The 27,133-nt window shown below is 34.8% G+C and overlaps 1 protein-coding gene across 6 annotated transcripts in view; it reads right to left on the bottom strand.

Moving 5' to 3' along the window:
• The window catches only part of LOC105488914 (zinc finger protein 385D), a 988,258-nt gene that overhangs the window by 960,083 nt on the left and 1,042 nt on the right, over nucleotides 1–27,133 (bottom strand). The window lies entirely within an intron of this gene.

The following is a 27,133-nucleotide window of genomic DNA, read 5'->3' as shown; positions in this document are numbered from 1 at the left end:
GATGGGGTTTTGCCATGTTGCTCAGGCTTGTCTCAAACTCCTGAGCTCAAGTGATCTGCCTGCCTCTGCCTCCCAAAGTGCTAGGACTACCAGCATGAGCCACTGCACCAGGCTAGTATTTTCTTTCAACAGTTAACATTTTAGACTTTTTGTTTGTAAAGATTAAGTATATTTAATGGACATAAATCCTTAACACACCCGTGGTACAAAATGGGATGAATAAATTCTGGTTCTATTTCCCTTTGTTCCCCTTTGTAGGTCTATGATTTGATTCACCAACTAAACAGTAGATTTAAACTTCAGTGTGCATGACAGTGACGAGGGAAGATTCCAAAGAATGTAGTTGCTCAGCCCTATTCAAGTGAGATACCTGGGTCCAAAATTTCTACTTTTCCATGCTTCCTATATGATTTCAGTCATGGGTGGTTCAGGCAACATTGTTTTGAGAAACTCTACAAAGCACAGGTGTAATAATTGTTTATCATGGTCCTAGTACACATGGCTCCTAGTATACATTTCTCACACATTGCTATTCAAAAGGTGCTGCTACGTGATGCAGTTTTAACTATAATAACAATAATAATAGTAATCAATGAAAACCATATTAATAATTTTAGTATTATTGTTTTTGTTGTGGACTGCATTTACGGTAGTTCTCTACTAACCCAATTATTTCACTGTCCAGGTAACTCTACTCGTAGACCATACCAGATACAGAGCAAAAGGTTTCCAACTCCTCAGTCTATCTTACCATAGTAAATATCTTTGTTTGAGACTTCAAAAATAAATGAACCTACATTTTCAATGACTGAAAGTTGTGTAATTACTCATCTCTTTACACATAAAGTAAAATTCTGATTTTTAAAACACAAAAACTTCACATTCTTTTATTAAACAAATACCTTAGATTATTTCTTTTGACAGCAAATGACGACAATATCCCAAGTACCATTTTAGGCAACAGAGATACACAAGACAGGCACATCCCCTGCTATCACGGCGTTTTCACTTTGGGGAAGGTCAAACAATAACAAAGTAAATAGATGCTTAATATAACTTATGTACAGAGAAAATAAAGCAGCTAGGTACAGAATAGCAGCTAGGTAATGAGTGCTAAGCTGTGTAACCCAGATGCCCCCCTTCAGAACTACGTGACTTCATCTTACAGTTTCTAGAAGTGCTACTGGCTGATACATCCAATTATTTCACTCAGGGGAAGAGAGTCCCCTAGTGCGAAATCATGTCTCTTTCCCAGGGTCTCTCAGATCTTGCAGTCTGCATGCAATAGCTGATCAACATGAAGGTATAAAGGCTGCACTCTTGGCCGAGTCAGGACATCTCTGAGGGGCTACTCCAGTTCTAGAGCTCCCATGACTTGGCTGAACACTTTTTGTGACGGCATCACAGTTTGGCTTCTCCCTTGTCCTGATCCTGCTTTCTTCCCTTCCATACATGTTGATCCCCAAAAGAACTCCTTGCATACTCATCTCCTCATGGGGTCTGCTTTTCCTGGAACCCAACTGCAATGAGCTGGAAATGGAAATTGAATGTCTGCTTTACTCCCTTGGCACTTCCTGACATACATGAATTTATTTTCATATTTCCCACTCCTGTTAGCCTTTATGCCTATAGAATGACTTAATTTATAAGCCAAGCTCCATAAATTCTTGTCTACCACTTTCTTCAGCTCAAAGGAATAGACATTTTTCCTCAAAGAAATATTCATTTCTTTTTCTAAAAATATTTGTCTAAATACAAATAATGACATATCTGTTGGAAAAAAAGGCAATCTGGATTATTTGAGACACTGTTCTGGGAAGGAAATCTTCTTTCACTCTATTTTGAAATATTTTAATAATAATCATTGTAAGTTAAATTTATAAAGCATTTGCCTTGCATTCAATATTACGTGAAGTGCTTTTATATTCACTATTTCATTTTATCCTAAGAACTTATGAGTTTACAAATTATTATCCCATTATACCAAGAAGAAAACTAAAGTTTAATGAGTGTAAAATGTATCCAATGAACCAAATCCAATAGGTGATAAAATTTTAATCTAAACCCAGGCAGTGGGCACCTGACTCTTAACTACCATTTGCCTTTTATACAATTTAGAAACCACTGTGCAAGAGTTAAGTGCCATTTTGTACATTCGTTTTTTAAAAATTCAGTTCCTTTCTCTCACCTCAAAAAAAGCCCGGTGTATTTTATACTAATCATGAAAATAATGACAACTAGGTAGTTTTCAAGTGTGTCAATGTTAAATGCAACCTGCCACTTTTGCCTACTTTAAAAAGAAATTTTCCTTTGTATTCGGAGTGCGGCACTACAGTATCGGAATGCCATTTTTCATTCTGTTCTGGTTTACGATCAGTCAGATGTTGTTAATATGCTAGTGCAGAATACAAAGACAAGTTTCCACCTAAGCAGTTGACCATTTGGGACTTTCAACCTCCTGTAATATAACTGCCAACCCACATAATGTTCAAACAAAGGGTAAAACTTCAAGGATTAATATAAGACACTGCAAAAAGGCAAGTGACATAAAGGAGAGAGACACATATTTTGCACCATATTGTATTTTTTATTGCCCTTTCCAAAAATAAAAAAAGTGTTTCATTTTTAGCTATAGAGCAAAATCATATGGTTTGGTCATAACATGTTTATTCATCTTTAAACAATACATTTAATTAAGTTTATCATGGATATTTTAAAAATAGCTTTGAAAAAAATTCAATTTATAAGAAAATATTTTGTTGGTAGCATTAGAACCCAGTTATTTCAGGTCAAACCACTGCAGGGAAGAAAGATTTCTCTCCTTGAGTTTTGATCTATACAGTTCTAAACTGAAGTCAAAAGGTCTCTCCCAGTATCATAATAGTAAACTGTACTTGATCTATAGCCCCCAAGGAAGAGAAAGTAAGTGGAAGCTGACTCCATTTTAGAAAAGGCTAGCTAACATCAGAAAAACTGCACAGTTTCAAAACAATCAGACATATCAATAGAAACTGAGATCATTTGATGCTCAACAAAATCAAAATCTGAGTTAGAAGCTAAATAAAAATAGATCCTCCAGCTTGGTAGTGTTGTTAGAAAGGTTAAGATAAACTGTTGCTAAGATTTAAAAATGATATGACTGTTTAATTTTATGTGTGCCCTAACAATAGAGGATTACACTAAAGGATGGGAATGGAAGAAAATCTCAGCTATTAAATTTGGGAACAAAATTTCTAAAATTACATTTATACAGAACTATATAGTCTCTCGAAAAATAACCTTCAATTTTACATATAAATTAAGAACATTCTAAGTTTCTTATTTCAATAAACTCACCCATCACTCAAACAACTAGACTGGATAAAATGGAATGTACAATATCTAGAGTTGCCTTCAATATGATTGCTTTTTCTTGTTTCTCCTGAAATATGAATAAATTCCAGAAGAAATTATAGTACCTCTACTTCTGGAATTCTGTGATAATTGCAGCATGTATAAAATCCAACTAAGATCTACACTTAGAATATAAATAATAATATACATTTTTTTAACTGGTGCCTGTCTTTCAAGGAGCCCATATTAATAGGAGAAAACAGGCAAATAGTGTTTAACAGGCTTTTTCTTAAGTAATATAAGCCCATTGTTACAAAGGCATTATTATGAGCTGACTTATGCCTCCCACAAAAAAAAAAACTCATATGCTGAAGTCCTAAATCCATTACCTCAGAATGTGACTATTTTAAAGTTATTACTAAAAATGAAGTCATTAGCATGGTCCCTAATCCTATTTGAATAATAACCTTATAAGAAGGGGAAAGTAGGCCAGGTGTGGTGGCTCACGCCTACAATCCCAGTACTTTGGATGGCCGAGGCAGGCAGATCACTTGAGGTCAGGAATTCGAGACCAGCCTGACCAACATGGAGAAACCCCATCTCTACCAAAAAAAAAAAAAAATACGAAAATTAGCCAGGTGTGGTGGTGCACGCCTATAATCCCAGCTACTCGGGAGTCTGAGGCAGGAGAATTGCCTGAACTCAGGAGGTGGAGGTGGAGGTTGCAGTGAGCTGGGATCATGCCATTGCACTCTCCAGCCTGGACGACAACAGCGAAATGCTGTCAAAAACAATAAAACAAAGGAAGAAAAGAAAAGAAAAGAAAAGAAAAGAAAAGAAAAGAAAAGAAAAGAGAGAAAAGAAAAGAGAAGAGAAAGAATAGAGGAGGAAAGTAGGGTCCAGGCACTTACAGGGGAATATCACGTGAAGAAACAGGCAGAAGACTGCTATCTACCAGTTAAGGAGAGAAGCATGGTGACAGCAGATTTCTGGCTTCTAGAACTGCGAGAAATTAAATTTGTTTTTTAACCCACTCAGTCTGTGGTACTTTATTATGACAGCCCTAGCAAACTAATATAAGCATGTAGACAAAGTTAGCCATTAAATGGCATAATTACATAAAGTTGTTCGTTCCAGGAGTTATCTGAGAGCAGATGATTCCAACCAGAGCATATGCTAATTGTTCTATTCATGATCTAAGCAATTAATTTTACTATATAGTCTTCATTTAGGTTAATATTTGCTTAAAATTCAGAACTCTGTGTTTCCTCCTCTATACTATACCTCTCTCTCAAGGGTAAAAATCCCAATACTTACTAATCTTTGTATGCTGAGTACCTAGAACAGTGCCTGGCACTCACTAAATGCTTTCAGAATTAAATAGCCCATGAAATAAACAAGCAAATACATGTTTGGCTGAATAGTAGCAGCAGCAGAATTTCAAGTTGAACCTAGATAATTACAATATGAATTACTTGTTTACCATATTCACTGTCACAATGTGAAGAGTGTTCCTCGGGGCCCTGTGTAGGAAAAAAGTGATTCAATGGAAAGATTACTCAGTGTGGAGCTAGCTGTTATGAGTTCTAGTGGCAATGCCATAGTCTGAGATAATAACTTCCCAATCTTCTTAAGTGTACACTGGTGATATCTGCCTTTCCTACCTCACACGTACTGAACATTTACTCTTCGAGAAAGAGAAATAAACAAGATAATGCAATTGAACATACTTTGTAAAACATCTTTTATAAGATTTGACATTTCTGGGACCAAACCCAATGTTTTGCTATTTCTGGAAATCCTTCATTTTAAAAAATGGAAGGCATATATGATCAAGGATGTGTGACAGATAATAAATGCACTGGACCATAAATCAAGAGGACACAAGAATTCTTATGCAGTTTCCAGTGCAATATTTATGGTCGGGGTCCAACCACACCTAGCATGAAAATGAAAGAAAATTCAAAAGTGCATTGAGAACTACTAACTTCTATAAATTTCTAGACATTACTATTATTAATTTTCTGAATTCTTTTGTAGGACAACAAATTAATAATATAAATATAATCACTCATGAAGTTGTAAAATATAAGCAAAAGATTACAAGTGTGAAATAATAATAATAATGCAATGCATAAAATGTGAAAGCTTGGCTATGTTGTAAGTAAACACGAATATCGAGTTTGGTTTAATTGTTCTGAATATAACCAAAAAATGTTTGGTAGAGCTTTCTAAAGTTTTCTCCTCCTGTCTTATGAATTCACAATGCTCAAGGCCTGGATGTCCAATGCAATACTGCTTCCCATGATTTAAGCATTTACATGCAAATAAGTTTACCTTAGGAAAAATCCATAACTGTTTCAACATGTTAATATCAGTTGCTTGTAATTGTGTCTCTGTTTTGCATTGTTTTATGTCTTTTCACTTCGGATTCAATATTATTTTTTAAAAGGAAAAGATGTATGGTTGAAAAATTTCTCAGCAAAAATTTCTTTGTGCAGTTAGCCCTGTAGGATGGCATTACCCATGTGTTTAATTACTCACCTTTGAACCCAAATGTGGATATTATAATAAAATATTAACGATAAAATATATTGCCCTATTAATGGCCAAAGTTCTAACTATAAGCATTTGTAGCTCCAGTCCATGATAAATCTATGTGTATAAGCTATTGATTCCAGGCTTGACAAACCTTAGCAAATTCTGAATTCAATTAATATTTGTTGAAGACACCTTAGGTACAAAATATTACCCAGCCATTACCTTTGTAGAACTTATACTTCAGTGAAGATAAGGATATACTCAAGTAACAATACTCCAAAAGATAATGCATTTCATTTTTTTTCACATGGAATTATAATTTCCTTTCTAGAATGAATATACTTCTTGGCAGAGTGCTCATTTTGCATGTATAAAAGATATTCTTCTGTGGTACTAAAACCACAGCTAGAATTCATCACATTTTAAAGATATTGTTAATAAGCACCACTTATTGCATGGCAGGTATACCTTAAACCCTAGGTACACCTAAAACCATTCTGGGGGATATAAATTATTTTTCACTTCACGGATGAAGAAACTCATTCTCAGTAAGTCTGCACAACTTACCTAAAGGTATCATAAATAGGACATGTTAGAAGAGATTCAGTAGACCCGCTTCCTCTGGCATATACTCTTATCCACAATGCTACACTGACATCAGTAAAGGACAATTTATATTGGTTCTTACAGCTGCATGTATATCTACAATTATCTCAAAATGAAGATGTTAATTTAAAAAAGCAATTAGTCTGATAAAATAACCACTCAGGTTATTTTACAGGAATGCAAAGCAGCCAGAATTGGTTTTGCTTTCCATAAAAACAGTAATTTTAGCCCAGCTAAACGAATATGCTGCATTCTAATGTCGCTGAGATTCTATCAAAGCCCCTCCCTAGAAAGCACAGCAATATATATCTACCTATGTTTTCTCCTTAGACCATTCTTATTTAACTTAGAACTTTCTGAAAGATTCTCTCAGAAATGAGCAGTTTATATAAAGACAAGGGATACTAAGACACAAGAGATAAAAATAATAAAAGTTAACAAGCATAATTACTGAAATACTTGACCAAGCTGGCTGGAAAATACTTTAAGGGTATTTTCCAGATACTAGCATTCCAAAAATCTAAATCAGATTTTTGTACACCAAGCTACAATATAAGCAGTACACTTGCTATAACTAAGTTGCTTCAAATACAAATACATCCAATAACTATGAGAGTAAGCTAAAAATTCAATGCAAACAAGCCAACAATGATACATAGTGGTAGTTTAAGACTAAATAAATACATATCACAATGCACATTTAAGATTAACTCTTACATCCTCAACACAAGCTTCAAGTAATAGTACTATCATGGGTTTCACAAAGTTCATAATCCACAGATCTGAATTGCTTCACCCCCCACCATAAAAAGAGAAGGCAATTCAAAAATCAGGTTAAGTATGAGTGGGAGATTTAAGCTAGTTTTCCTTCCAAATATACAATGAAAATGGTGCTAACCTGAAGAGAGAGAAAAGAGCTGCTTGTATATTTACTCATCCTTATGTGGGCTTTCTTTTATACATCTTTTGTATCATTACCTCATATTGTTTATATAGCCAACATAAAAGGGATATGTTAATGTTTCCTTAACTGAGCCAGCCACAAACCTTTACACAGTGGCAATAAAGAAATGATTCTGCAGCAGTATGATGGGTATCACAGACTTTCTTCCACCCTGCAAGACTAATAAGTCTCTATTAAGTTTAAATAGGAGGTAGTTTACAATCCTTACTTTTCCTGGCACATGTGAAAGTAAAATTGAAGAAAAAGGTAAGGCAAAAGTTACCAGATTCTTGCCTAAAAATCTTTGACAGGATTTCCTCCCATTCCTCATCTAATAAACTTATGAACATGTTCAACTAGCTACAACATGAGGTAAGTTCACCAAGGCATTGCAAAGCATTTTAGACACTTTAGATCCATTTAGGTTAGCAGAGCCTCTTTTCACAATCACATGTTATCTCTGTTCCTGTGCATGACATGGTGTGACTGAGGTTTGCATTTTCCAAAGTGAAAAATGTGATTCACAGCCCAGGGGGGAGATCTGTCTTATGATTCTTAGATTTCAAATTAAGAGATTTCTTTGGATCTTTGATTCTTGTAATATAATCATTACCTAACACATTTTTAGTGAGTGGCTTTATCTTGACCTTACTGAACACAGCAACCATCCAGGTCTCTATAACTTCCTGTCACTAAAGGTGTATGTACAAACATCCTGAGGTCTTCAGCAACAATCCCAAATTATAAGCAAATCTGAGTTACTCATTCACTCTAAAACATATTCAGTAGATAAAAATTTGGAGTCATACATAGTTTTCCACAAACTATTATGTGTTTTCTGTTCAAGTCCCTCTTTCCATTAGATAGCAGGTTCCTATCACATTTCAGTCTAATTCTATAATCTTTCAGTCACTTTCAAGTTATTAAGAGTCACTCAAAATCCATATTAAAACCTCATTTTCCTATGTGAATGGAAGTGCTCCTCCTGCCCTCCAAGCCCTGGAGTTCGACATGGAGGGACATGAGGCCTCATCTTATGTCACCATGTCTTTGTTTCTAGGTGGTTCCTTATTCCACCGAAGATAAGGTAAGAAGAAAGAGGAGGGACAAAAGACGTTGAGTTCTCTGTGCAGGCAGTAGCCAAGGAAGCTGCATTTGTTATACCCTTTTCCTTCCGTCTCAAGCAAATTTCTGGTGTGGGAAGTCTGGTTTAGCTTAAATCCACAGGCCTGCCGGAGCTTCTTGCTACTGGAATCTCTTCATTCAGTGCATGTCCCCCTATCAGAAAAATGGGGCCATTCACTCATCTGTGCCATGCCAAGTAACAGAAGCACAGGCTGTGCCCTTGGCACTGCCTCTCTGAATTCCACCATGTCTCCTGGACCATGACCATGCCCAAGCAGCATCAGGTTGTCATCCAGGTCAGTGACTCAGAAAATTTCATACAAAATACAATCACTTCTCCCTGATTTATTGTTGCAGTCTCCGTATATTTGGTAGCCCTCCAAGTACAGGAGATGTGCCCAATTTGAATTCACGATGTCCTGATATAATTGCTTACTATGTGCCAGACCCTGCCATCACAACAATAGAATCTGGGGATCAACCCTATGTCCTCAGACTGTAGCACTATCCCCCCTTGTTTGTTGCAGTCATTCACTACCCACTTCAAAATGTTAGATCTTGACTCCTGATCACTGTTTTCAAAACTACTTTTGTCATAACTCATGGTGATTTTAATATGCAATTAGTCCTTCTACAGTCCTGTTCCTTCACTCCTTTAACTAGAGCAATCTTACTCTCCATCCTACCTCAGCCACACTCTCGTCTTTACACTCTCATATTAACTGAGCAAATGAGTGTATCTTTTCCCAAATCTCAAACATCTCACTTTCCAACCTCCGATCTTTCTTGCTCACATGTTCTACTACCAGGACTGAAATCATTCTTGATCTCCCTCCTCACCACATTTCAGTTCCTTCTTATCCAACATAAATTCCATGGGCAATCATTCTAATCACAAACACATACACAGCCTCCATTCCCTTGCCTTTTTCTTGCATGATCTTTTTTTTGGTTGGCCAGACCATAGCTCTGTTAACTTCAATGCTCCATCTGCTTCTCACTAGCATCCGCTCTACTGAATGTGGAAAGAGAAACATAGTTATACTGATTATTGGGTTTTTATATTGCCTTGGTTTGAAAACCAGATTCTCCAACTCCCCATCCGCATTTTCCAACTGAGTAATCTTAGCCAAGCTATGAAAATTCTCTATATCTCAGTTTCTTCAGTTTCTTCATTTACAAGGTGAAGAAAACATCAGTATGTATTTCAAGTAGATACAGTAAGGATTAGAGTTAATGTATGTAAAGCAGCGCTCCACACTTAGTATTGATAAATGTTGGCTGTTGATGCTGCTATTATGAAAAATACTTTTCTATCTTTGAAAAACACAAACTCAATCCAAGAGACACAAATACCTTATAAAAATTTAATTACCTCCAAAACATGACAGAAATCTTGATAAGAAGGAAATGAATAGACTGTATTCATTTAAATTAAATTGTATTCATATTCATTCAATTAAATTGAATAAATAAGGTATAATAAATTATACATTATTAAAACCTTAAGGAATGATTTAGTTACCATGGTTTTAATGGTATAACAATATCCATCAGGCATGTTGTCTTCAAACTAGAGACTCCCTTATTGTTTTTATCACAATCTTAATTTTTAAAATGCAGACAATAACAGAGAACATCAGGAAAACATATAATCAATGACTCTTTACCAGAAACAATCATGATGCAGTCGTTGGAGTATAATAGTCTTCTATGCCTGTGCTGTTTAATATGATGTTGCACTTATTTAATTTAAGCAAAATTTGAAATTCAGTTCCTTAGTCACACTAACCACATTTCAAATGCTCAATAGCCATTTGTTACTCATGGCTACCATACAGGAAAATACAGATATAGAAAGAACATTACCCTCATTGCAGAAAGTTCTATTGAACAACACTGTTTGCACTCTTTATTATACAAATTTAATTATCAAATTGGATAAATTGAAGTTATACATTTGTTTGTGATCCTCTATATTTACTTATGATATAGTAAGTGTATTTCAACATCAATAGATATATTTTCTGCCATATCATGTATCATGTTGTCAGAATGCATTTTTGGTTCTTTATATAGTCTCCATCAACTTGCAAAAAAAAAGTTGCAACTATAAACTTATCATCAAATCTTTATGGGTATGAGATATTTTCATTAAAAAATACATTTTAGAAGAAATTCCCATGCATTGATTTGTCAGATCAAATAACATGCATAGTTTTTAATCTCTGGATGTATGTTTTCAAGTCTTTTGCAAAGACTCATCTGAATCTATAAATCTATATTTCACATCACATATATTCTAACATAGATACTTGTTATGTATTCCAGTAAAACAACAGCCTACCTAGGAAAATAACAGCATAGGATATAAGAAATAGTATAAAACAGGAGTATACAAAAATGGAATAAAGTCTCAGAGCAGCAGCTGTTTAAGAGAACTAAAAAGCAACTGAGACCAAGAAGCCAATCAGCTCCATGATGACTTAAAGAAGGTACCTGGAATGAATTCCAAGAAATAAAGGAAGAAGCTGGACAATGTTAGCAAGATGATAAAAGATCCTCTGTTAAAAAGAATTCCAGAAAAACTTCTAAAAATCGACATATCATACATGAAGCAAGCTAAAAAGTATATTATGGAATTAAATCATCTATAGAGTATAAGAAAGGAACATTCATTTGCCCTTAACCCAAGGAATAATTAAAAACAGATTTTTGGGATACACAGTATACAACCATATCACAAATGTATCAGTAGAACATGTTAACAAAGAGCAATCTATTTTCAGGTCATGAAAACATAGAAGCTACAACAAATGAAAAGCTATATTACAGCAAACAGACACATAACCCAGTAAATTATGTGTGTTATCTTGTAAGTAATATTTTTCTGCATGTAGGCTAAAAATATTTCCAATTTCTTTCCAAAGATCAAGCATGTAAAAAACCTATGCAGAAAAATAAAATTTGTTAATTTGTGTAGGTACATGAGTCTCTGTAAGCAAATATGCATGTTTTAAGCAGCTTGAGATTTAACTACTGTGAATTTCAGGGACTGTGTGGAGGTGGAAATCAAGAGACCAAACCATACAAATACCACATAGCAATGCATCTATATTTAGACCTCATAGGTATTCTGTTTTGCCTTATTATTGGGCATTTTTAAAATGGTCTATGCATGAAAGAGCAAACTGCACAGGAGGTATATTTCAATGGGTATGGCATGAAAAGTTTTGCATATGCTGTTGTTTCAAGTGTTATCTTTGTATGATTTCTCTTTTACTATACATTGATTTTTTTAAGCAAAGCATTTTACAGTGGATATTTGAAGTGGGGCAGCAAATAATGAGGGCAAATCTAAGAAAGGTGAGAAGGAGATAGAAGAGGCCAGACACAACGTTGTCCTTGGCTATAGAAACTTCTGTCTGAATGAGATTCCAGCAGGTCTTCTGTTCTAGAATTCTGTTTCCCAACTGATCATCTTTACAGCTAAGATTTCAAGGAAATATAAAGATATGGTTGCAAGTACTGTATCAATACTAGATAGGTGGATAATACATAGAATGGAAAGTGTTATGACTTAATTCCTTAAGAGATGGCAATAGAGGAATCTATGACAAATCAAAGACAATGCTATTCAAATGGGATATTTCTGAGTTTAGTCAATTCAAAGTTATTAGATAGACAGATAGATGATTGAGTGATAGATAGATAGCTCTGAACATTTTACAAAGTAGATCCAAGGTGAAATATTTAAAAGAAAGAATAAGATAATATCATATATGAAGAATGGGAGGTTTGAGTGATAATAAAATCAGAGTCTACTATTAAGTGAGTAAAACATTTACTATCCTAAAAATACCCTATCTTCAGTATGTATAGGAAACAAGATAGCAAGTTATAATAAAACCTACACTTTACTGAGCATATTAATTATATGAAAAAGTGCAAGAATAAGCATTAGCACATAAAAAGAAAATTCCATCATTGATTATCAAGAAGTTCACATACATAATTACATAGTACTTTTCCTGTCTTAACACAATAAAGCTTTCAGATGGGAAGAAAAATAGACCAGAGTATATCATTATCTCCAAGTCTCCAAGTGAACTTGAATTGTTTCTAAGTTTTAGTAAGTTTATAAGGGAGAAAGTACAAACTGAAGGGTAGTTCTGAATTATAGTAATAAATCCACTAAGAAATATCTGTGGTTGGTTGTGAACAAGTTTTCTCACAGACCCTCTACTACATTTCAGTTAGATGCAAGACAGATAAATTAATGTCACTTATTATCAAGCAAATACTTTCATAGTCTTAGGAAATTTTTTTAATGTGTTGAGTTTAAGGTGACTTTGGAACATGCCATTTGAAAAGTTTAGATAACTTGAAAGTGCAGATATAAATTCTTAAAAGTATAGAGTTATGTCTTTACAGTATTTTATTTACATTTCTACTATAGCATTATATCAGTCAGGATATGCTAGGTTATGCTGAACTAACAAAATCCTAAAATCCTAGTAACTTAAATCAAAACTTATTTATTGTTCCCTCAATATATTCATATTAGGTCAGCAGGTCTTAAGTCATCAGGACCTCTGTTCCAAGTTATTCTCTCAGGGTCACAGGTTAACAAAGGCTTCACCATCTGGAATACTGTTTGTTTCTGTGACAAGGAAAAGGAACCTTAGCAAATCACACACCAACTTTTAACATCTTCTGCCAGAAGTGATAAGTGACATATCACTTCCATTCACATTTTATTGGCCACAGCCAATAACATAACTTCTGGAGTAACCTAACTTCAAGGGGGTGGAGAATTGCAATCCTTCCAGGTGATCAGAAGGAGAACAAGAAATATTAGAAAACAGATTTAAACATTACAAGCATTCAATATGCTATATTTTAAATGGTCTATTTTTCTCTTTTTTAGTTACCTTTGAGCTCCTGGAAAGAAAATGTTGAATTATATCCATATTTCCAAAGTTTGTACCTTATGCAGTCCTGGGAACTCAATAAATATTTGTTGAATGAATAACAGGGACAGTCAGCAGTGTCAAATATTTCAGCATGTTGAAGAAGTAATACTGAAAAGAGACTTTTGGATATGACACAAAGTTCACTTGTAATAACTGAAAAATTATCTCAGAAATATGACAAATTGAGGTGAGGAAATGAAGACAAAGCATTGATACTGCCCTTTCCAAAAGTCTAGCAGCAATTCCAAGGAGAGGTTTTCCAGATCTCACCATTGTTGAGACCAGTCCTAAATTTCATCAATATGCCTAAGGTGGCAGAGCCTCTGCAAAAATTCAAGGAAGACAGCTTCATTTTTGAACAACATACAACTGTGTTCAAAAGTTGCATTCTGCAACTTCAAGTAGCAGCTTGAACAAAGTTGTTCTATATAGATGACAATAGAGCAGGTGTGGTGGGAGATCAGACGGAAGGAGACAGTGAAGTTTTAAGAGAGAGGACGAGTAATTGATGAAATGTTTAGGCAGCACCCCAGGAGGAAGTGGGATAATAAAATAAGTGGGCATTGGGACAGTAATCCTTTTGAGATGAGGTGATTTGAATCAAAATGGTGATAAATAGAGCTGTGACTTGTAATAAAAGAGAAATTTTGGAGATGTGCTTCCCTAATGGTCTTTATTTCATCTGAGAAGAAAAATCTGATAATATTTTGAGTGTGGAGCGGGCATTGGACAGAGGACTTAAAAAGCAAGGAAAAATTTAGAACGGCCTTTACGGTAACAGAGCTACCAGGGATTATAATGACTGAACAGCACTGATAATGGATGCCTAGTTGGGGCTTAAATGTTAAATGACAAAAGAAAACACTCGCCTCCACAGTTACTGGAACCATCTGTATGACTTAGTGTCTAGATATCATAACCCTACAAGTCATCTGGTTACATACCCAAGCCCAGTACCAAGGAAATTCAAGTAGAGGATCCCTTTCTGACGTTAGTCAAAAAGTATACTGCCTTGACTACCTGTATTTAAAGAAAAAGAAAAAAAAAAAAACTTGATAACTACGATTGATTATTTTAACTTAATTACTGGGAACAAAATGAAAATGCGATGTTGACTAACATCCCAGTGGCCATTTTAGATCTACTATCATTATTAATGCTAGGAGGAGGCTGGAATTGATTCGATTAACTTAAAATATACACAGAAGTATTATTATGCAACATTCAAGAGGCTTTTCTGTCTTGTAGAATCTAATATCACCTAAAAAATGAGCAGGTGTCTCATAAAAGAACAAATAAGATTTTTAAAAAGTTTGCATTTTGTTCAAAAATGAAGCAAAGTCTTCCTCGAATATTTTCAGAGGCTCTGCTACCTTGGGCATATTGATAGAACTTAGGACTGGTTTCAGCAATGGCGATTTCCAGAAAAGAAATGTAACAACACTAATGACAGGACCCTTTTAGGTCCTCCATATTTATTCATATATAATGATAACAGAGCAATCATTGTAACTCATTGTGTGACAAGATTGGTATCTACTATTTAAATGTACAGAAAAAGTTACACTCTGAGAAAACAGCCTTGGTATTGAGAGAGAGTCATGTCAAGAAGAAGTGGAGCTGAAAGGAAGGGTAAAATGATGAATTCAGTTTGAGAAGATAATGGGAATGCCAGTTAAAATGATAGGAAATAATGTCCTATGCAGATAGTAAATCTCTCATTGGTAAGGAAACTAGTTATGAAACATATGTAAACAAATGAATTTATAATATCATTTATATTGCTAGGCCATATGACTATTTTTTAAACCTGAATTATAAGAGGGAATTAGATATATATATTAAAGGCGACATAATGTTCAATAAAAGGTAATTTTAATGTATAATTGAGTTCTTACAGGTATGTACGGAGCCACTTTTTCTTTTTTTTTTTTTTTTTTTTTTTTTTTTTTTTTTTTTTTGAGACGGGGTCTCGCTCTGTCACCCAGGCTGGAGTGCAGTGGCCGGATCTCAGCTCACTGCAAGCTCCGCCACCCGGGTTCACGCCATTCTCCTGCCTCAGCCTCCCGAGTAGCTGGGACTACAGGCGCCCGCCACCTCACCCGGCTAGGTTTTTTTTTTTTGTATTTTTTAGTAGAGACCGGGTTTCACCGGGTTCACCAGGATGGTCTCGATCTCCTGACCTTGTGATCCACCCGTCTCGGCCTCCCAAAGTGCTGGGATTACAGGCTTGAGCCACCGCGCCCGGCCCGGAGCCACTTTTTAAACATGAATGGGAGGCTAGAGCAAAGCTGCAAATAAGAAACAGCTTCAGCTGGCATTACCGTGCTTATTACAGCTGCAGGCACTTGACTAGCTTAAAAAATATCCTCTTCATTTACATCAGGTATAACTCCCAATGCCATCCCTCCCCCGATGTAAATGATGAGTTGATGGGTGCTGATGAGTTGCTGGGTGCAGCACACCAACATGGCACAAGTATACATATGTAACAAACCTGCACGTTGTGCACATGTACCTTAGAACTTAAAGTATAATAATAATAATAAAAATATCCTCTTTGGTAACGGTTCTGATGTTTTCTTGGAAAGTATTCACAGTTTAATTCTTACAACTTGTCTCATTTGCTGAAAAACTTCAGGAACTAAGAAGCCAAATGCTAAATAAACCACAGCTAGTAATGAAGAGCATTCTTTCTTTCTTTAAAACATGTGCCTGGTACTTATATTTATTTGGGCCAAACTCCTGTAATTATTTTCCACGAAGGTATGCCAAGCCATCCTCAAACTAGCCTCTCAATGACTTCCAAACTATTTCAGTTTGTATACACACATTATACTCCCGTCCACACACAGACACACTCATGAAGTCAGTGCCACAGGTTTAGTTCCAAACACAATAAAGATAGCACAGTACTTGGCAGTATCTTAAAGGACATGCTCCACTGTCTTTTCTATATACTTGATGATAATCATCCAAATTTTAATAATATATTACTATTATCATTTCTTAGACTCAATTTATTAAAACCTTAGTAAGAGCCAGCTTCCAAGATTCATGGCTGTTTATTTTAGTAATAAAGTAATGACATGAAGTCTTAAAAAACTCTTTCAAGTTGGAACAAACACCAATGCCCTCATATGCCCTATTTGCGGTAGGGAGCTCGAAGGGTGCTTTGTGTTGACATACATTGTCTCACTTCTGTATTCACGCTTTAACTGTTAGAAACAAAGAAACAACGCTTCATTTTTAATGTTTAGACTCCCCTTTAGTGGGAATTTATGAAACAGAAATGAGTAACTGTATTCCTACGAGATGCTATTAATCGAGGCAATCACTCGGTTGGCACATTTCTGTTTCCTTCAGGTTATAAAAATTGAGAACCTTCTAATATTATTTGATTAGGTGACCCCTCTAGAGATTAATCACTATTATTACCCAAACCTTTTATTATTCTGAAACACAAGGTCGATTATTAAAATATCCCATTTCATTTATGAGGATAAAAAGTCACAGCCTTTGCTGCTCAAAACAAAACTAGTTGATGTTGCATCACAAACACATCTGGGAAAGTAGTTAAGTTGCCAGGTTTTGAATTATCAAAGGGATGATGTGAAAACAAGTTCATTGAATAACACAGAATTTCCAAACTCAGCTAATGGACAAGATGATTCATTGTTCCGACGTGGCAAGACCAAATAGAAAGCCAACAACTGGGAAAGGACAAAAATGCAGAGACTGGAAACTTTCAAACTTGGGCATGGAAAGCAAGCAATTTGCTGTAATCAGAATGTAATAAGTAGCATTAATTTATAGGAAGATGTCTTTTAGAGTACCAAATTAGCTTAATCAATTTAGAAACTTATTAATGGCCCTGACAATTTTCCTTAAGGACCACATCAAGGTACAAAACTGTTAATGTCACTTCAGCATTCGCATAAAAGTAGGTTATCTTCACATCAAATCTGACTATGGTTATGAAGCCTATCTTGGATGCATTTTGAAGCAGTTTTCAAATTAAAGTTTCATTAGTGCTCCCTTAATACTGTCATTTATTGATTGTTCTCATCTCCATTCCATTCATGTAATATCATTTTCCTCCAGTAAATCATTCCAATGTATGATAGACTTAGCAGAAGCTATTTCTCTGTATATGTGGAAAGAGAAGGAAACTATTCAGGGAAGCAGAGAGAACACCAGGCTTTGAGTCAAAAATAGTTCACTATTTAATGTTGCCACCCACAAATTACTTGATCTTGGAAATCACTTGACCTTAGTTTTGCTTCCTTATCTAAAAAAAGAAAGTAGCCAATAGTAATGCCAACCCACCAAATTTGTGGGAAGAAACAATAATTCCAACAGTAACTTTTGTGTTCTGTGAAATACTGTTTCAACGTAAGTTTTTAGTATGTGAACTAGTAGGAAAAAATAAAAACATTTTGCTCTAAATAGACATAGAAATGTAAATCCCATTTCTAATGGCAGACTTTTTTATTATTAGTTATAATTATATTATTAATATATTAATATGGATGTATGCTATTTGTTTTTTTCAAATCCTTTATGCCTGCTAAAAATTCTGAATTATGGAAACTTTTACTTTTGTTAAGGGCAACTTTTTAAGAAAGGAATTCTTTTTCCTGGCTTTTTTTGTAGTGGTTCTTCAATTCTTGAAAATTTAAATTAAAAACACATGTTCTAATTTACGATCTAAAATGAGAAGACTTTATTTTTAAGTATCATCTCTTTAGATTTACTTGTATTGATTTTTATTTATGAAGGATCAATGTGGAATATATTGGTTTAGACATAATTTCTGAATAATTAAAAATTATGCCACTAATTAATAAAAAATTGTTACAGATCCAACCGTTCACCAAATTCCATAGGAACTAAAAAACTGTATATTGACAGCAATTTTCTAAAGTCAAACTCTTCTTCATGAGGTCCTAAAATACTTTTTTAACTCAATCTACTAGAAGCTGTCAATTAACCAGTAATTGAGATGTATCTACTTTATTTGGGAGAGAACAAATGGAAAGCCATATCAAAATCATATCTTACAGAATATAGGTTTGAATACTTCTTTACTTATCTTTCCTACTCTTAAGGAAATTTCTCTTTATCATGAGCGTCTCAATGCTTAGCTTTTTAAACTTTTTAAAAGTGTAATTCAAATAGAGTACTGCATAGATTATATTTATACAACTCAATGAATTTTTACAAGGGAACACTCCTAGATGACAGAGTATTACGCTGTTTTTAAGGCAAATTGCAGAATATATTTAGACTCTGGATAGCTATTCAACTCAATTTTCTACAACCCCTATGTCCACCAGGCAGCAGAATTTAATTACTTGTTTCACAAATGTTTGGGGGCACCAACTTTGTTCAAGGCACTGACAGGCATTGCAAGAAAGAGTTATAACAAAACAAAATCTCTACTGTCACAGAACTCACTGTCGAGATTACTGATGTTCTACCAGATCAGCAAAGAACTGAATTATCAAGGGAAGTCCACCTTAGTTCACTGTACCCTACTTATTACTTCTCAATAAGTTCCTCTTTGGAGAACCTGAGAAATTGATATTTTCCAGGCAAGAGAGTATATCTCTGAGATGGCAGTAAGGGCAAGGTCTACCGCTGCCTGGACCTTGACCACTACTGCCAACTTAGAGGTACTCTTTCTTTCCTGGAAGGAATCAATTTTCTCAGATTCCCCAAAGAGTCAAGCAGACCCCAGCTTCTAAACCATCACAAAGTCTATGAGCACTCAGAATTTGTCAGAATACATGAGCTCAAGCTTACTGGCCTGCACCCACTGTCAAAAGCATCATTAAAAGGTGCAAAATGGATAGGGCATTGTCTAAGAGGTATGTAGCCCCCTCATCATTCTAGAAATTAAAATGTTTGAAGTCAGACAAGGAGGCATCCAATAACTAAACTTCTTTATATTCTGTAAGTATGATTCCTGTTCAAATCTTTGCTACATTAACAAGGATATTGCTCACTGGACCATTCAATTCCTTCTTTATGAAGACTCAAGAGAAACATTTTTTTTTTTTTCAGATTCAGTACCAAGAATGTTTTCTTTATCTGGAAAAAAAATAGTCTTCTGATTATATCTGCTTCTTTGGGTCTAATGGCTGTTTAAAAACTTATGGTTAAATTGATGGACCAAGTCTGGTGAGTGTGTATTCTTACAGAACACAGGTTTGAGTACTTATTTACTTAACTTTTCTATTCTTAAGGAAATTTCTCTTTACCATGAGTGTCTCAATGCTTCGCTTTTTAAACTTTTTAAAAGTATGATTCAAATACAGGGTACTGCGTAGATCATATTTATACAACTCAATGAATTTTTACAAGTGAACACTCCTAGGTAACCAACACCCCAAAGCAGGAAACAGAACATTTTGGCATCTTACCTTCTCCCTCAACATTAACCACAATGTGCTTATGAGTTAGCTTTGCTTAATATTGAACTGTACTTAAATGAATCACGCTTTATGGGGTTTCTACCTCTTGATGTTCAACATTGTTTGTGATAGTATTCATATTCTAGTCTGTAATTATAGTTATTTATTAATCATTCTAGGCTCTTTTTTTTGGAATTTGATTTAGTGATCCTTTATATACTTTTAAAGTCATCTTAAACCCATTATTTTAAAGAAAGGTTTAGAATAGGCAATGAGTTTGGGGATATGACATCAAAGGCACTGGCAACAATGACAAAAATAGACAAATAGGACTTTATGAAAATTTTAAAATTTTGTGCAAAAAAAGACATAGAAACAGAGTAAAAGATAACCACAGAGTGGGAGAAAATATTTACAAATCATATATCAGATTAAGGATTAATATCTAGAATATACATGGAACTCCTAAAATTCAACAACAAACAGCCTGATTAAAAATGGGCAAAAGACTTGACTAAATATTGCTTTAAATGAGATATACAAATGGCTAGCTAGCACATGAAAAGAGACTCAACATCCCTAATCTTTAGGAAAATACAAATCAAAACTACAATTAGATACCACTTCACCCCCATTAGGATAGCCACTATAAAAAAAAATAGAAAATATGCATTGGGGAAGATGTGGAAAAATTAGAAAACTTGTAGGCTTTTGGTGGAAATATAAAATGTACAACCACTGTAGAAACAGTATGGCAGTTCTTCAAAGTATTAGAAATATTATGTCATCTAGCAATTCCACTTCTGAGTGTATTCCAAAAGGACTGAAAGTAGAGTCTTAAGGGATATCTGTTCACTCATGTTTATAGCAACATTAAACCGAAGCAGCTTTATACAACAGCTAAACCAAAGCCATCTATGGACAGTTGACAAGAAATGCAAAATGTCATATTTACACACAGTGGAATATGATTTAGCCTTAAGAAGGAAGGAAATTCTGACACATGTTACAACATGGATGAAATCAAGTTATGTGAAATAAGCCAATTACAAAAAGACAAATACTGTATGATTCCACTTATATGAGGTACTTAAAGTAATCAAAATCAATCATAGAGACAGAAAATAGCATGGTCGTTGCCAGGGGCTGTGGGCAGGAAAGAACGGGGAACAACTGTTTAATGGATATAGTGTTTCAGTTTTGCAAGATGAAAAGAGTTCTAGAGATGGATGGTGGTGATGCTTGCACAACAATATGAATGTACACTGAGCTGTGCACTTAAAATGATTAAGATGATAAATTTCATATTACATATATTTTATGACAAAAATAAAAAAGATAAAGTATAAATAAGTAAACACTGTCTATTCACTAAGGGTGAAATATTAACTAATATCTAAGAAAAAATTTTGAAAAACAAAAAAGAATGCTAAAAAGTAGTTCTTACCTTTCTGGTTAAACCAAAGCCCAACTAACCAGAACATCTCATTAGTTGATATTTCTATGTAATTACATTATGTGGTCAGTCGATGAGATGCTTATCTTTCTAAACAAATTTTTTATTTACTTTTAAGCTTGTCCTTATTCTTTATCTTGTGTCAAGTCATATATGGTACAGTCAATCAGAGGAAGCAGAGTTCAAAATTTGTCCCTTCCCGGCTGTGTATATATCCTTTGGCATAGTTTCTTATCTCTAAAGTCAGTTTAATAATACTTCCTTGCCCCTAAAATGCTGAGGTTAAACAAAAAGAGCCAACTACACCCAATACAAGTACTCAATACTAATAAGGTAGTCATTGTCTAGAGTAATGCTATTGTTTATACACTGGTCTTTACACACCATGAGGACAGGGTCTCACTTTTTCTGTCAACTTTGATATTCCCAGCATTAGCACTCTCCAGGTACACAGTAATCACGCATAAAATATTTATTGAGGGCATTATATTAGAGCAAAGAGAGCAGAAAATAATTGATTGCCCAGTACATCTTTGATTCAAAATCTGATCAAAATTAAAACATATTAAAATAATGTACTTTAAAAATAAATTTCTGGTCCTTTCTGCATTTTTTACGTTTTACTTATGTCGGGTCTGCTGTCTTTTCACACATCAAACATAGTATTTTTTAAAAGATGATTATGGTGGACACAATAATGTACATCCTCCTCCCACTCCTGTAATCTTCAGTGCTTACTGAAAATACATTAGTTCCTAATCGTTAGAACCTGTAGATGATAACCTTATTTGGAAAAAGGGTTTTTCATATGTTATTAAATTAAGGATTTTTAAGTGGGGAGATTATCCTGGATTATAAGGGTAGGCCCTAAATGCAAATATAACTGTCCTTATAAGAGAGAACAAAGGGAGACCAGACTCAGAGAAGAAGGCAGTGAAGACAAAGGCTGAGATTGTAGCGATGTGGCCACAAGTCAAGGAATGGCAACAGAAGCTGGAAAAGGCCAGGAAAAGATTTTCCCCTAAAGACTTCTAAGAGAGCAAATCTTTGCCAACATCTGGTTTTTGGTCAGTGATACTAATTTCAAACATCTGGCCTCTAGAATTTTGAAAGAATACATTTCTGTTGTTTTAAGCCTCCAAGTTTATGGCAATCTTGGTACAGTAGCCATGGAAAACTAATATATGATAATAAAAATGGCTAACATTTATGTCTTACTAGGTACTACACACTATTCAAAACACTTTATGTGTATCACCTTATTCAGTCTTCAATCCGTGCTCTGAGATTTATTTTCACTAGTTTATAGATGAGGACACTGAGGCAAAGAGAAGTGCAATACATTGATTAAATTCTCACCACTTTTAAAGAAAATAAAACAAGGATTCAAACCCAGTCAGCCTAGTTCTCAAACTCATACTCTTAAAATGCTACACCATGCTAAATCACTATTTTTCTCTATGATTTAATGTTAAATTTTACTATGAATAGAATATACTATGAAGTCACTGTGAATGTAGAATTTATAGCCACCTGAGAACTCGGTCCAGTACATGGAACCTTTGTTCTTTAAATTCCAGGTGATTTGGATGACGTTAGGAAACTGAGACCGCTAACTTCTGGAAGTTGTATGTAACTAAATACAATTTTAAAATCTAGATTTTTTTCAGAATGCCTTCTGGAGTTTCCTGTGTTATTCTTTTGTTTAAGGAGCACTTGAAAGAAAAGACACATTTCATTCTTTTTTTCTCTCATTTCAGTTGAGGATAGTTGGGAGATTGTTGGAGAAGCAAAGGAAAAAAGTCTCTAATAATCTCTTCTATCATAAAAATTGCAGGGAATAACTTTTTAGTAATAAAATCAGAACACATAAGGTAACAAAAAAAGTTAACAGGGAACATCTGGCCTCATGTTATGAGAGACTCTCAGGAAAATCCTCAAATGGAGCTTCCTAACACTGTGGCATAATAATGTATTTTATTCTCATGGGGACAAATAGGTCTAATGATTAATCAAGGCACATCAGAATCAGTACTGTTTCCTGAAAGATGGGCTGCATAACTACAAGGAAGGAAAATGAAAACTCTCTTACTGAAAACTTCTCACTAAAAATACCTGTTTTGAAATGCAACATGCTGGCTTGTTTTGGTAGATATAATTCCATAAATAAAGAGAACTGTCCCTCTGTTTGCAAATAAGGCAAAAAAATTAAACATAAGGTAGGATGATATTATAGGTAAATAAATAAAGTAATTGAGCAATCTGAAGGTCTTTATCCTATTCTAAAACCATGTTCTAGTATACTCGACTGAGTTATCAGGAGGTTAGGAATAAGATACTCTTTGAGACATATCCCAATCTAGGCAAACTACTAGAAGTAGTACAGAATTCTCTGAATATGATTAAAAGCACATTTATAATAGGATAAAGGCCTTGCAAAATAATTTGATTACTCTCTGCCCCTGGCTGTCCTTCAACTTCCTCTAATTGCAATTTTTTTATGTTAATAATGAGTTACTCCAAAATGGGGGGTGTCTTAATCAGTATGGGCTGCTACAACAAAATACTATGAACTAGGTGGCTAAACACAAACATTTATTTCTCACAGTTCTGGAGGCTGTGAAGACCAGGATCTAGGTACCAGCAGATTCAATAAATGGGGTGGGCCCTCTTCCTGGTCTGCAGATGGCTATCTTCTTGCTGCATCTTCACATGAGAAAGAGAGGGTCCTCATCTCTTCCTCATCTTATAAAAGCACTAATCCCATTATGAGGGCTCTACCCTTATAACCTCATCTAACCCAAATCACTTCTCAAAGGCATCACCTTAAATACTATCCCATTAAGGGTTAGGGCTTCACAATATGAATTTGCAGGAGATATAAACATTCAATCCATAGCAAGAAGACATCACTAGTTTTATCAGGCTCTAAAAAAGTAGAAATAAATACATTTTTAATGTACTAGAATGTTTTAAATGATCTCCAGTGTGTCATCTACTTGTTCGAAACATAAATCACACTGGCAGTTTTTGGGTGTGTAATCTACAGAAGCTGATCTCAGCTTCCTAAGTGGCAATTTAAGCACTTGCTTGATTTTCAACTCACCGGCTTTATTTTATTCAATCTCTCACTTTAGAGTCCTTGTCAGAAAACTAAGAAGTACCATCCACCTTGAGTTCCAAGCTCTTGAAACATTCAAAATTACAGATCCTTTCCAATATTAGTTTCTGCAATCTGGGATGTCAGTGTGACTCATGTTTATGGAGCTTAAATTACCTTTCAGAGATCTGGTTGTTCAAATCGCCAAATAATATCAAATAAAATATTAGTCTTGTGTGACTATGAAAAAAACATTTTTAAAACAGTAGAAAATACATACATGTGATTATAAAGCTAACCATTTATAAGACTCCCATTGTCGTAAAACATTTTGCAGTTTGATGATTCAAGTTCATAATTACTTTCATTACTTTAATACTGTTCTAAGGTTAAATATGTTAGCTACTATAGAAACTTCCTTACCTACTGCCAAAAATAATCTCTAGGCAAGTTATTATGAGACACGCAGATTTATTTGAAAACAGTAAGGTACCATGCAAATACAATGAAACATAGTAAGTTATCTTCAATTTCTCAAAGATTTTCTGTTTTCCAAAGCTCCTCACAAATTTGGAATATTAATAGCATTAGCATCCCAATGGGTTTATACAACTTTTATTTGATAATTCCATTCATGTATGAATAAGATCTGTGACTTAAAATATATCACTCTCAAAATAAAGTATATAGTTAGTGAAGAAACATGACAACATTATCTTATTTGTTCTTACTCCTACTTTTAAAACCTCAAAATCTTTATAGACAGGTACTAACGTAGTAGCTGAAGAACTCATAAGTAGCTGAAGAACTCATAAGTAATGAGTTTATGAAGTTGGAGATTACAAGAAAATAATGGATGCTGTATACTCAGCTACCTGCATACACTTGGCAATGAGAAATGCAACATTTTAATTAAATTTCAAAAAAAAAAAAAACCCTAAGTTAGATGTGACTCATCTAATCTTTGTTACTATAGATGAAACACTATGTTTTCTTGAATTGCAAACATTTTCATTATTGAACTTTCGATGCACCTGGTAAATAGCAAATCACAGCAGGGGGAGTAATTGTTTTGAAAATACTGTTGAAAATAAAAAGGAAATTTTAAAACAAGCTGCTTGTACCTCTTAATGGAAATTTAAAATCCTGTCAGGATCTGAGCTTTAATTATAAGCTGGCTGAAATATGAAAGTGTTCATGTAGACCTCAGGATAACTCTATAGTCATACAAATACGATGTTAGCACCAGACGTGTTTGATGTTATAAATCACACATTGTTAAGACAAGGGCTATAATACAGCACTATTGATTTACAATAACAGGACTCAAAGAGCGTCATTCAAGATGAACACTAAGATCTCAGTGTTCTGCCCTCTCTAGAATTGGCAGGCTGAATTATATAAGTGCCACACAATTTTTATTTGATTTCACGTCTCAAATTCTGCATTCTGTTATATTAAATACCTGAAATGGTTGCATATGAATCAATCTATGATATTACCATCACTGTATGAATTTTTCATGGAATTTAAACTTAGAGAGGTATATTACTCTCATTTTTCAAGTAGGGCTCAAAGAGGTTGTGTAGGGGTTAACAACTGACTTTGGAGTTCTGCAATCTTGGATTACAAAAACACTAACTCTGGGACTTTTCCCAATTTAACATCTATAAATCTCCTTTTTCTTGTCTACAGAATGGAGATGGTAACAACGCCATCTTCTTGGGATTGTTATGCATTTACTGTAGCTGTAGAGTTTCGTGTTCAGTGAATGGGAAACACGTTTTAGGTATTATTAGTATTATTAAGTAACCCCAAAGATTCCTCAGTCACATTGTCGTAGAGCAAAAATAATTCAGAAGCCCTGATTTTTAGCTCAGGTCTCTTTCTCCTAACACAGACAACTTCCAGCACTTCATTTCCTTAAATCTGAGATAATACATTAACTCAAGATGCTTGCCCATTCTCCCAGTCTACATTTTAGCTCCATGAAGAGAGTGCTCAAGTTAATTTCTAAAAAACATCTGGAAAGAAATGTGAAGAAATTGCAGCAAACCCTGCACATGCTGTGTTGCATCAATCTACATAATTTGAAATGACCCATATTTGCCTTTCATGCTTAGAGACCAGAGTAGTGTGACTGAATTACCCAGCATAGGCCAACGAGTGGCACAACAACCCAGAAGGAGGGAGACCTTTCCAGTCGGTTTTGGAAAACATCGTGAGCCAGAATTCAGTGGTCACCTGAAAGGCACATTTAAAAGACCAGCTAGCAAATAGACTCAGCAGAACACAGACGATTTCCCCATCACATTCCGGGAACACCGCAGGATTAGCATAGAACAGCGCCAGCTCTAGGGTCCTTAGTTACACCTACAGAATGTCAGATGTTCTTCTCCGTCAGTTCAGTTCAAGGTTCCAGAATTGAAGACACTCCAATGCCCAGGAACCACGCATCACTCGTTTGAAATCACAGACCAGCTTGGGCTAAACCACCCATCAACACAATCTCCAGAAGCACATGAGGTGGACAAGCCCGACTGTAAGGAGGACTAATCTGGAATTGGGCATTTCACACAGGGTGACACCATTTTGGAGGCTGCAGGTGTCCTGTGACCCAAATTCATACGCACA

The sequence above is a fragment of the Macaca nemestrina genome, chromosome 2, assembly GCF_043159975.1.
Source record: "Macaca nemestrina isolate mMacNem1 chromosome 2, mMacNem.hap1, whole genome shotgun sequence".
Lineage (NCBI taxonomy): Eukaryota > Metazoa > Chordata > Mammalia > Primates > Cercopithecidae > Macaca > Macaca nemestrina.
This window is presented reverse-complemented; position numbering and strand designations above follow the sequence as displayed.